The sequence below is a fragment of the Myxine glutinosa genome, chromosome 6 (assembly GCF_964187855.1).
Source record: "Myxine glutinosa chromosome 6, kmMyxGlut1.1, whole genome shotgun sequence".
Taxonomy (NCBI): domain Eukaryota; kingdom Metazoa; phylum Chordata; class Myxini; order Myxiniformes; family Myxinidae; genus Myxine; species Myxine glutinosa.
In genome coordinates this window covers 42,524,289-42,536,920 of record NC_136266.1, presented here as the reverse complement: position 1 = coordinate 42,536,920, position 12,632 = coordinate 42,524,289, and positions in this window count along the sequence as shown.

The following is a 12,632-nucleotide window of genomic DNA, read 5'->3' as shown; positions in this document are numbered from 1 at the left end:
AGTATCTGCGATATTAGACTATGGTTCGGATAATTCATCGCATCCAGAGACGATTCCTGATCCGAGAGAGGAGATGGCGACGACAGAATCCTTCAACGGATGCAAACCTACGGCTCCATCTGGTGGTGACACTGGATTATTGCAGAATATAAATTATTTTTCAGCCAAATTGATACTTGGAGGTAGTTGGACAACTCTAAAACAATTAGACAATGCATGTTGGTTTTCGACGAGTTTGGTAAGTATTTACACAGCTCATCAAGGTAGGTTTTGATTACATACATCGCGTACAGCAATCTTAACCTGACGACAATTGATCTGGAATATTTCACAGGATCTAATATGCAGAATTTGATTCATGTGACGTCACTGGTGCACTTTGGTGTGGACCATCAGCAGGTTGTAAGCAACTTGTGTCTTATTGCATCTCATTCATCGTCTCTTATGACCTCAAATTGGATGTTCATGAGGTCACAGGATAGTTCAGAGGTGACATCCTCATTTGCAATCCGTCTTTTATTTGTTTCATTCCAGGGCATTTGCATCATCGAGTGCGCCATCCTTTTGGGTGGGATGCAAAGCCGGCTGTCCCAGTTACTAAAACACACCGATGCACGTTAAAGACCTCATGCTACCCTTCACAAAGAGTATGCCATTGTGGGCGAATACCCTGACCAAATTCGAAATTCCCAGCACTGATCTAAGGAGCTGTTGCAATGGAGGCAAGACCATGACGCCCTCTGGGTTGATGCAACCAGCAGCCGAGTTCTGAATCAGACTGGAAGGATGAATAGGACTTTATATTCAAGTTCAACAAACATTGAACATCAACATACAATGCAGAAAAAGAGACTTTTCATCAGAGTTTCTCATGCTTGGTTGAGAATTGTTACGATAGTTAAACTGGAGGTTTTTGTAAGTGCCAAGAAAGAGATTTGTGTTGTACGGTTTTCAAGTAGGGGCTGACAGGATGGCCTAGAGGGTCGCACTCTAGCCTGGGTTCGAATCTCAACACAGCTATGAACTGTCATCCCAGTGTTCCACAGGTATGGCGATTCATCAATGTGTGTGCCATTCCCCAGACAGACAATCCAAAAGGTGTCCCATCCGCCAGCATTGCTTGGTGGACGTTGGAGATCCAATAGTGTCCTTTGTGAAGAGTACGTGAACTATCGCCGGTACCGACCAAATTACAAATTCCTGCTCAAACCAGCAGAGGGCATTGCATCAGCAGCACAGCCGCACCCCCAACCAATGATGCTATAGCACAGCATTGTATTGTAGACAAAGAAATGTTCAAAGTAAATAACTAAATCGAAATAAAATAAAAGTTAGAAATATTGTAGAAAAAGAACATTTTGAAGTTTACTGCGGTGGATGCACTCTCTTTTTACACCACCTTGTTTAACATATTAAATAAGTTATTTGTGCCTGTTCTTTGTGTCCTTTATGACATCCATAAAAGTACGTTTTCTGTTTGTATTGATTTTCAATTTTGTTTGACTGCAATAAAGTTTGTACTTTCAATTTTGTTTGATTTTGTTTGACAGGCATTTCACGCCTTTCTGCACATGTACGATCCGGCCGAGATTCCGTAGAATTTGTAAAATTTGGAGCCAAAGTTCTACTAAACTGCAGGTTAGTGTTCCGATCGCATGTTCCAAATCATGTTCTCGGGTTCAAAATGTAACATTCAGCTTAAATTAAGTAATTCCTCGATTATAGAATGACCTATGGAGACAAACACACAAACCGTGAAACAATTGCTTAACTCCACCTTGATACTTTGAGACGACCTGAGAGGGCTCCATTCTATCTTCTGAAACAAGCATATGGAGATAACTAACTAACACACACACACACACACACACACACACACACACACACACACACACACACACACACACACACACAAATTTATGCGTCACATCAACCTTATATTCTTCCAAATTCCAAGCTTTTTGCTTCATTGGTATTTCTTGCCACTTTTACAAAACACAAGGTGCTATATCTTCATCGCACAAATCATTTGCTGCTTCCGTTCTTCCTCTGGCAAATCTATTTCAAAAAGCCGAAGTTGTCGAAAATTTAGCCACTCTCCAGAACCCATTCCTATCCCCATCGGTTCCCAACAATAAACATGGAGATCAAACATTCAAACCTCCATTCAATATTCTCAAGTATAATGAGCGAACAATGCACGAAGTTTCCACCATATTGCTTATCGAGCCCCGTGGCATCCAGATCCTGATATGAAGCTCCTACGGTAATGGTTTTCCAAGATGAACAGAGCTTTTCACCGTAGGCACTCAACATGGTGTGCCATGCGGGCAAAACAGAAGCACCTGCACAAAACTGGATAAATGTGCATCGTTACATTGTGGGATCCTCCATCACACTAATAGTTGTGCACAGTGGATGAAACCTCTTGGAAGAATCGAGTGCAGCAAATGTAAGGCTCGTTAAACTTTCTGCTCAACCAGCTGCATTCAACCATCACCACCTTCCAAATATTACTGTGCACAACGCACCACGTAATTTAGAACACTTACAACGTGCATATATATATATATACGTAAATAAATATAAATATAATACATACATGTACAGTATCGATATCTGTATATATATATTATATATATATATATATATATATATATATATATATATATATATATATATATATATATATATATATATATATGCATATATACATATATATATATATATATATATATATATATATATATATGTATATATATATATATATGTACATATATATATATATATATATATATATATATATATATATATATATATATATATATATATATATATATATATATATATATATATATACAGACTTGGCATTTAATATGGATTATATTTTTTTGTGGGGGTGAACTTACTTTTCAAGATGTCTTAGAACCAAAAGTTCATTGGAATTATGTTGAAATTATTCTAGATTTTGTTAATGTGACCTTTAAAAGAAACAAAAACCACATTTGACATTTCGAAGCAAATAAATTGATCCTTGAAAGTGATGTAAACTGATATCGAACTCAATTCACGGACAGTACTGTGTTAAACTTCTGTACGTTTTCCAGAAGTATCTCTTTATTTTGCACATTAGCCAAATTCTTTTTTAACAAAAACAAAAGTTAAATTACGACTGGGATTACGGACAGAAAAATTACAGTTCAGTACTTCGTGTAAACACCCACGAGCATTCAGGAGAGCACGTACACGTTGAGGCATGCTGTTCACGAGATTTGCCAAGGTTTGGACAGGAATCGCTTGCCATGCAGTGACAATAGTCTGCTGCAATTCACGCACAGAGGTCGGCTGCTGGTCCACGTGGTCGATTTGACGTGTTAATTCTGCCCACAAGTTCTCTATCGGATTCATATCCGGGGACATTGCAGGCCACTCCATATGCTCTACACCATGGTCAGCAAGAAAGTATTGGATCATGCGAGCACGATGAGGCCGTGCATTGTCATCTTGGAAGACAAAGTTTCCTCGAAAGGCTGCACGAGCAAATGGAAGCACTGTTTCTTCCAGAATGGCCCTGTACTTGAACTGGTTCAGGTTTCAATTCAGAACAACCAGGTCAGTTTTGCCCCCTGCAGGAAAAGGAGCCCAAACGGTCACCCCACCACCTCCAGCTTGGACTCTTGGCACTATACAATCTTTGTTGTAGGCTTCATGCACTTGTCTGCGCACTCGGACGTGGCCATCTTGACGATAGACCAGAAATCGAGACTCGTCACTGAAGATCACGTGATTCCATTGTCCTGGCTGCCATTGGTGGTGCTCTCTGGCCCACTTCAATCAGCGCTGGCGGTGTTGTCTGGTCAGGCGTGGCTTTCTCAGGGGATGCCTGGCACGATAGCCTGCTTGAACCAGTCGTTGGTTGACTAGCCTTCTGGATACAGGCACATTTGTCAGTTGCTGCCACTCAGCCCTAAGCCGATTAGCTGACTTGGTACGGCCATTGCTGACTAACCGGTGCAGCTGGCGATCATCCCTCCGTGTGGTTCTGCGGGGACGTCCTGGCCTCGGTATTGGAGTAGGGACACCCCTCTGAGCATTTCATTTCAGGATCTTTGACACCTGACCTTCAGTGATGCCATACTGCCGAGCAATAGCTCACTGTTTCATGCCGTAATTTCGTAAAGCCACCACTCCATGACAAACAGCATTGTCGAGTTGACGGACCATCTCCAGAGGAAGCGGCAATAACTTTTGGAGACGTTGCAGTTGTTTTCCACTAATACAGAACGCAACAACCCTTGTATACCCGACTGTGAAACCTGTCATCAAATGCACCTGTCTGTACATTTTGCCACGCCACCTGTGATATAATCCTGTTGTTGACTTCTTGCTGCGACAGACAATCAGTGACATGGTTCTTTTAACAAATAAATCACCAAAGTGTAAAAGAAACTCACCAGATTGATAAACTGAGTTAAGAAAGTAAACCCAATTCAAGAAGAAAAAAATATTCCATATTAAATGCCAAGTCTGTATATATATATATATATATTGTTGCGGATATGGGATTTGGCCTCCATCCATATCCGCTTGTAAATAGTCCCCTATTTCCCCAATACTCCCCAACTATCCCCAATCCCCCATTCCCTAGTCCCATTGTCTGTAAACAACACTCTGTAGCCCCGACCTTCCCCTTTTTCCCCCATTAAATGTCGTACCCAGGTTCACCGCATCTCACGTAGACAACTATAGGACATCTTGCTAGTTATTCTTAGTCTATGTCAGTTAAGGACTCGTTTCCATTAATTCTGACTCTTCGTTGCACCAGAATGTGATTGTATGGCACCGTTAGTAAGTTTAGGACCTCCCAATACCTCCCCGCATCTCTTCCTCATGGAACAACAACACCAACAACAACAGCAGCGGCGGCGGTGCGGCGGCGGCGCGGGGAGTGTGCGTCCTCACTCCGGCTTGGTTAGCCGCCATTGAGCATGTGCTCCGACGGGGTTACCACGCAGGGGCTCACTGTCAGCTCCTCGTCAAGGGCGGAGCTCGGTAACCCCCCGCACCCAATAAGAAGCGGCGGACCGATTCCATCTGGGGTGGAGCTAACGAGCCGTGGGCATGTCACTCCCCGCTGGACATGCGCAGGAAGACGGAGGTGACGTGAGATGCGCCTCAGCTTGGAGAGAAAAGGACGCCACCTCCAGCGCGACGATACCTCCACGCATCTCTAGACCGGACCGGGTCGATTCTGCCCCTGAGCCAAGGTGCACCTTGAGCTATCGACTGCCTGTCCTTCCCAGCCATCAATCCCTGTGTGAGTCAGTCTTGTCCCGTTTGTCTGTGGTCTGTCGGGAATAAGATAAGACTGTGTCTAAGTGCTTATCTTTCTGTGCTGTACCTCTTGTCGTGTAATCTAACCGTTCTGCATAACCAATATTATATGCTCCTCCGGAGGTCTTGAGAACTGTACCCCTTGTGTCGTTGCCTTAATCCCAGCCGTTGTGTCCTTTTCCTTCATTGATTTAGCATAGCGCGATTCGGCCAACGTTCGAGTGTAATCGGGTAACTTGTGCGAACACGGCGGCCATTCCGCTCGGCCCATCATAACATCTAAGTCGTGTCCGTAACAATTGGTTGTCAGGAGTTGGATTCGGACCTGGGACTAAATTTGTTAGGCCCAAATTTTGGAACACCAATTGTACTATTAGAGTAACAATTGGTGTCGAGGAGTGAGATTGGACCCGGAGCGCGTTTCACGCGCTCGAAATTATAACGGCGAAATTTGATTGTGTTTTACAAAAATAAAAACCCGAATTTTGAAAGTCGCGCTATGGCAGATCAAGACGGCTGGGTTCCGGTAGAGGAGACTGAGGCAGGGTCGATCCAGGACCAAATTGAGGGACATGAGGGACAAGAGAGCGAAGCAGTGAGGGTGGCAGGTTCGCAAAATAGCGTCGTCGCGCACGAGGTTACGGGCGCGCAAAATGGCGCCTCGCAGATGGCCACGGCGACCGTGCCCGCGACCGTAGTAGCGCCACCGATGGATTTGAACCTTTTTTTTATACGAATGAAGGCCCTTATGGACAAGAATAATGAAGAAATGGAAAACAGAATGAAGGGGGCCCTTATGGGGTAAATGGGGGTAATGGGGAACCGGATGGATGCTCAGGGTGAGCGATTGGAGGGCCAAATGGGGGTAATGGGAAACCAAATGGGGGTAATGAGGGACGAAGCGAGGGGTACCGGTGAGGGGTTAGACAATAATTTAAAGGGATTAGACAAGAAATTTGGGAAGTTAGACGACAAATTTGAGGGGTTAGACAACGGGATAAAAGAGGTGAAAAATGGGTTAATGGGGGTAGAAAACAGAATGGCCGCTCAAGAGAATCAAATGGAAGGGATGCAAAAGGGGTTAGAGGGGTTAGAAAACAGTATGGAAGGCAAATTGAGGGACATGAGGGACCAAGCGGAAAGGGAAGTTAAACAAATGGGGCAGCAGATAGAGGGGGTCAGAATGGGGGTAGAAACTAAACTGGATGCTCACAGGGAGGAAATGGAGCAGATGAGGGTGGCATCTGGGCAGGAGATGCAAGTGATGGGAGAGGAGATCAGAAGAGGTGTGAGTGAGGAGGTCGGAGGAGTGTGCGAGGAGGTGAGGCACTGTAAGGAGCACATGGAGAAGGAGGTGAGAAAGGGGACTGTAAAGTTACAAGGGGGCATAGAGGACCTGACGCAGGAGGTGGAACAGCTGACGGAGGGACAAAAAGGACTAACGGAGCAGGTTCAAAGGAACACTGCGGTATTAGGAGGGTTAAAAGCGACACAAAACGACATAAAAAACGACTTGATAGCGACAAAGAGGCAATGTCAGATGGTACGTGAGGGACTGACAACGAGGTTGGACGAGGTGACAGAGGTAATGGAGACGAAGGACCGGCAGGTGAGGACGCACATGGAAACGGTCAAGTTAGCCTTGGAGGACGAGCTTGAGGAGACGTACCGGGAAATAAAAGAGGTGAAGCAGAAATTAGAAGAAGTGGAAGAAGGGGTAAGCGAAATTAAGAAGCGACGGAGAGGGGATAAGAAAGAGATAAAGGAGGAAGTAAAAGAATTGGTCCAAAGTCTGTGTTCGGATCGTGATGATGTGCTCATTAACCGGATGAGGGATTCGCAGGTGATGGAGGAGAAGCGAAGAGGAAGAGGACCCGGTGTAAGTGGTGACCAATATGGTCGTGCGTATGATGCGCCAGGTGATTTAATGAGCTTGGGGGTCGAGATGGACCCGGGTGTTCGTGAGAGGCCGTTGGTGAAGTGTGCGACAGGTCTGGTGTGCGAAAAAGGAGGTGTGCGAGAAAGTCCGACTCTGGGGTGTGTGAGGAAAAAGTGCGTGCCAAGGAGTGAGGGTGCTGGCGAGAGTGAGTCGGTCGTACCGCGTGTGCGATGGAGCACATGGAAGCACGTAGTGAGGAGTGTTACGGAGGGTGTAAAGGGAGAAAGCACGCCTGTGGTGAGTGTTACAGAGGATGTAACGGGAGAGGGTGTGCGAGAAAGATGTGTGACAGACAGGTGCATGGGGAAAGAGTGCGCTGTCGAGAGTAAGGGTGAGTGCGCTGTCAAGAGTGGAGGTGAAAGTAGTGAGAGTGACACGGAGCGTGAGTTGGTTGTGACAGGTGAGAAAGGAAGCACACCTGGAATGGTAGAGCGTGTGTGGGAATGCACACTTGAATTGGTCGTGAGGCACGTGGTTGGGTGTGCGAGTGAAAGCACACCTGTGATTGTCACAGAGGAGGTGACCGAGGAAGGGGCGCGAAGAGGTGTGTTGGTGAGGTGTGCGACCAACGAATGTGTGCCAAAGTGTTCGGTGGTCAGGTGTGTGACCAAGGCTGGGAGTGGAATGAGTGTACCTGGGTGTGTTAGAGAAGGTACAACGAGGAGCATGGAAACGGCTGGATGTATGAGCAAGAAAGGGGTAGCGTATGCATGTAACCACGCAGGTGAAGCATCGACGGTAACCGGGTTAGAGGTTAGAACGACTTATAGCCGACTCGGGCCCTCGGTGCGCGTCGGGCAGCTTCGCGTGCCGCGAGGACCAGCGGGGATCCGAACCACGGCGGTTTCGAAAGAACCGCCGTACGCGATCCACGCCGGGCCGCGCTTTGAACGGCCGCGTCCGTGCTCCACTAGGCGGAGCTGGCAGCCCGATAGGAAGGGTCGTCATGGCGACCACTTTTTGTTGAGGCATTCCGGCAGGTCGAGATCGGGCCATGGGATGGCTCCGTGCCGAGATGGTGCGTGGGACCTCGGCCCGGGTAAACCTCCTTCCCTGCACCGAATGCGGGACGTATCCAGCCGCTGGCACCAAACAACCCGCATTCATGGCTTGGCTGTACGAAGCCGAGCTTTGGACAGGAATTGGCGCACCGAGAGGCATTAGTGAGTAGACTGTGTGATGAGGTTAGTGTTTTGGACCCAAAATTAGAAAAAAACAAAATTTGATGATTGGCAAAGGATTGGCAGTAATGATTGGCAGATGATGGGTAGTGATTGGCAAATTTTTGATTTGTTGAAATTTGATGTGCAAAATTGGTAGTGAGCGATGGGCCCGGTGGGTAAGGGTGGCATCCCTGCCACCCTTCCCATGATGGGGGGCAAATGCGCTATAGTTTATGGGGTTGATGGCAGTGAAAACTAGCCTGGGTGGGTTAGGATATTGTTAGGGATCTAGCGAAGATGACATTAGGTAACGTTAAGGTTTAGATAGTGCCTGATACCTGTAGTGGGGACGCAGGTAGATTAGTATGGATGATAATGACGTGGGAGCGCAATAGTTTAAAGGGACGACTGGGAAGCGCAAGTTTCAGAGGGGAGTAGTTAGATGAGATGATGCTGTGTGAGAACTGGACAGGTGTGTGGAGCAGTGGATGAGTAGTGAGTGTTGTGGATCAGCGCGAATGCGCTTGGGGAGAGAAGGGTGCAGGTGGCACCAGGTGTGAGAGCACAGGTGTGCGAGTACAGGTGTGTGGAATACGTGGAGTGAGAATGGTGGAAATTGTGGCGTGGTGTGCATGGTGCGAAGGTGTGGATGGGGGAAGAGTGGACCCCTTTCACGAGTACCCGGGGCGGGTAGTGTAAGTGTTAGGTAGAGGGTATAGGTAAATTGTGGTTGGATATTGGCATTTGTGGTGCGGTTGCAGAATGGTATGGTGGATGGGTGCATTAGTGTTGTGGAAATGGCTGGGCGTGTAGCCTGTTAGTGTGTGTAGTTGGTTGGGCACTCCACCACTGTGAGGATGTCGGCCAGGTGAGGCCGCAGGTGGGCTCTGGGAGCCGTTAGTGTCAGTGGGGCCCGAGGATCCGGAGGACGGACCCGGGTAGCCCAGTGCCAGAGAGGGCACCGAGTGGGGAGAGCGCCAGAGGGCCTTCCCCAGGTAGTTAGGTTAGGGTAAGGAGCAGGTAAGCTCGGAGGCAACTGCAGTGGTGGAGGTGTGCAGGTGGGTAGACCTGCTGGGAGAGCTACACGTCGCAGCCCAGAAATTGTGCGAGGCACCGGGAGATGAATCGGGGGAGTGAGACCCCAAATTGAGAAGCACCACAGTTTGGTCAATGGGAATTGGTTTTTAGAACCCATAGTGTAAGTTGGCCAATGGATTGGCAGGGAAAGACCCCGGGTAATGTAAAGTTGTTAAAGTCATTTAGGAAATAGTTAGGATTGATGAACCTGTCGCACCATACGCAGCCACTTACCTGTGGTGATGATGATGACTCCACACCTGTGTTTTCTTTGTTCTGTGTGCAGGAAATGAGAATTGCTGTGTGGATTGGTGAGACGCATCACGACGTGGATGAGACATTGGGGTGATTCCATCTCTCCCTCCTTAGGAGGGACTGATGATGAATTGGTGATGGCAAATTTTGATGTTGAGTTGGAGATGGCAAATTTTGATGAGAGTTGGAAATAGCAAATTTGATTGGTTAGGAGGGAGAGAAGACGAATTTGGTTTATGGGAGGAACGGGGAAGACAGTAGGGACGTTTGTTGATTTGTAAAGTAGATGTTTATGGGTAGTGTTGTGTTTTGTGGATACAGTAAGGGGTAAGGGAGGGGCAATGTAGGTTACCTGGTGGGGGGGGGGGGGCGTACAGTAGGAACGTACCTGTCTCACCTGGTTCCCATGTGCCCCCAGTGTGCATCATCTTGTATTGCGTGCACTTTTGCGCCCTTACCACCTTACTCACTTGTCTTCTTTTTTTGTCTCCCACCTCCGAGGATCTGGCTTTGGGGCAGAGAGAGAGGAGAGAGAGAGGTGCTGGCTCCGCAGTTGTGGGCCTGTACTTTCGCTGCTTGCTGCCTGGATCGATACACCATATGGACCGCAATTTTTGTGGCCGCCCACCATGGACCGCAGTTCTTTTGCGGGCAAGCACCACCCGTTGATGGACCTATGGGTCAACGTGGCACCTATGCCATACAGGTGAACCACTAATAGTTGGCCCCTGATGGCCACAATTTAGAAATGGACGCGGTTGGCGCCTTTCTTTATTTTTAAAGAAGCCAGAAGGCCAAGTACACCACATGAAGGCAAGACCAGCGGCAGAACATCGGCCGGCTGCGACACCACCGGTGACTATTGAACACTTTATTGGTGCACCGGATGGTGATGACTGTGTTATGGGGTGGTGCTTTTGGTGCTTGGATGGGGTGCTCTGCACATTATTAAAGGCCGTAAGGCCACAGAGCACTCGTGGGTTGGTGTATCGATGCTGGCATGCGTGCTCTCTCTCTCTCTATGCATAACATCTGCATGTGTTCCTCCAAAAACAGGTCCTGGATCGTAGTGTAAATATCAGTGTAGTCTTGTGTAAATAATGCTCCCTACCGGCTGTATGTTTAGTTTGAGGATTCTTTCCGCGATTCGGTTATCCTGTGGGTGTGTTTCTGTGAGGAGAAGGGTGCAACGTCGCAGGGGGACATATTTACTCATTTGTGAGCATCTGTAAAACTGTCGCACTCAGGGTTGAGTTAATAGTAGAGGGAACAACATCTGAGTGCCACACTAACGTAGGTAAAGATTTATCGGGTCGGGACGCCCCGAGGTAGAGAAGGGTGCAATGTTGCGGATATGGGATTTGGCCTCCATCCATATCCGCTTGTAAATAGTCCCCTATTTCCCCAATACTCCCCAACTATCCCCAATCCCCCATTCCCTAGTCCCATTGTCTGTAAACAACACTCTGTAGCCCCGACCTTCCCCTTTTTCCCCCATTAAATGTCGTACCCAGGTTCACCACATCTCACGTAGACAACTATAGGACATCTTGCTAGTTATTCTTAGTCTATGTCAGTTAAGGACTCGTTTCCATTAATTCTGACTCTTCGTTGCACCAGAATGTGATTGTATGGCACCGTTAGTAAGTTTAGGACCTCCCAATACCTCCCCGCATCTCTTCCTCATGGAACAACAACACCAACAACAACAGCAGCGGCGGCGGCGCGGCGGCGGCGCGGGGAGTGTGTGTCCTCACTCCGGCTTGGTTAGCCGCCATTGAGCATGTGCTCAATGAACGGGGTTACCACGCAGGGGCTCACTGTCAGCTCCTCGTCAAGGGCGGAGCCCGGTAACCCCCCGCACCCAATAAGAAGCGGCGGACCGATTCCATCTGGGGCGGAGCTAACGAGCCGTGGGCGTGTCACTCCCCGCTGGACATGCGCAGGAAGACGGAGGTGACGTGAGATGCGCCTCAGCTTGGAGAGAAAAGGACGCCACCTCCAGCGCGACGATACCTCCCCGCATCTCGAGACCGGACCGGGTCGATTCTTCCCCTGAGCCAAGGTGCACCTTGAGCTATCGACTGCCTGTCCTTCCCAGCCATCAATCCCTGTGTGAGTCAGTCTTGTCCCGTTTGTCTGTGGTCTGTCGGGAATAAGATAAGACTGTGTCTAAGTGCTTATCTTTCTGTGCTGTACCTCTTGTCGTGTAATCTAACCGTTCTGCATAACCAATATTATATCCTCCTCCGGAGGTCTTGAGAACTGTACCCCTTGTGTCGTTGCCTTAATCCCAGCCGTTGTGTCCTTTTCCTTCATTGATTTAGCATAGCGCGATTCGGCCAACGTTCGAGTGTAATCGGGTAACTTGTGCGAACACGGCGGCCATTCCGCTCGGCCCATCATAACATCTAAGTCGTGTCCATAACAATATATACAGACTTGGCAGTTAATATGAAAAAAAATATTCCCATATTAAATGCGATGTCTGTATATATATATATATATATATATATATATATATATATATATATATATATATATACAGACTTGGCAGTTAATATGGAATTTTTTTTTTCTTGACTTGGGTTTACTTACTTAACTCAGTATATCAATCTGGTGAGTTTCTTTTACACTTTGGTGATTTATTTGTTAAAAGAACCATGTCACTGATTCTCTGTGGCAGTAAGAAGTCAACAATAGGATTATATCACAGGTGGCGTGGCAAAATGTACGGACAGGTGCATTTGATGATTGGCTTCACAGTCAGGTATACAAGGGTTGTTGCGTTCTGTATAAGTGGAAACAACTGCTGCACGTCTCCAAAAGTTATTGCCGCTTCCTCTGGAGATGGTCCGTCAACT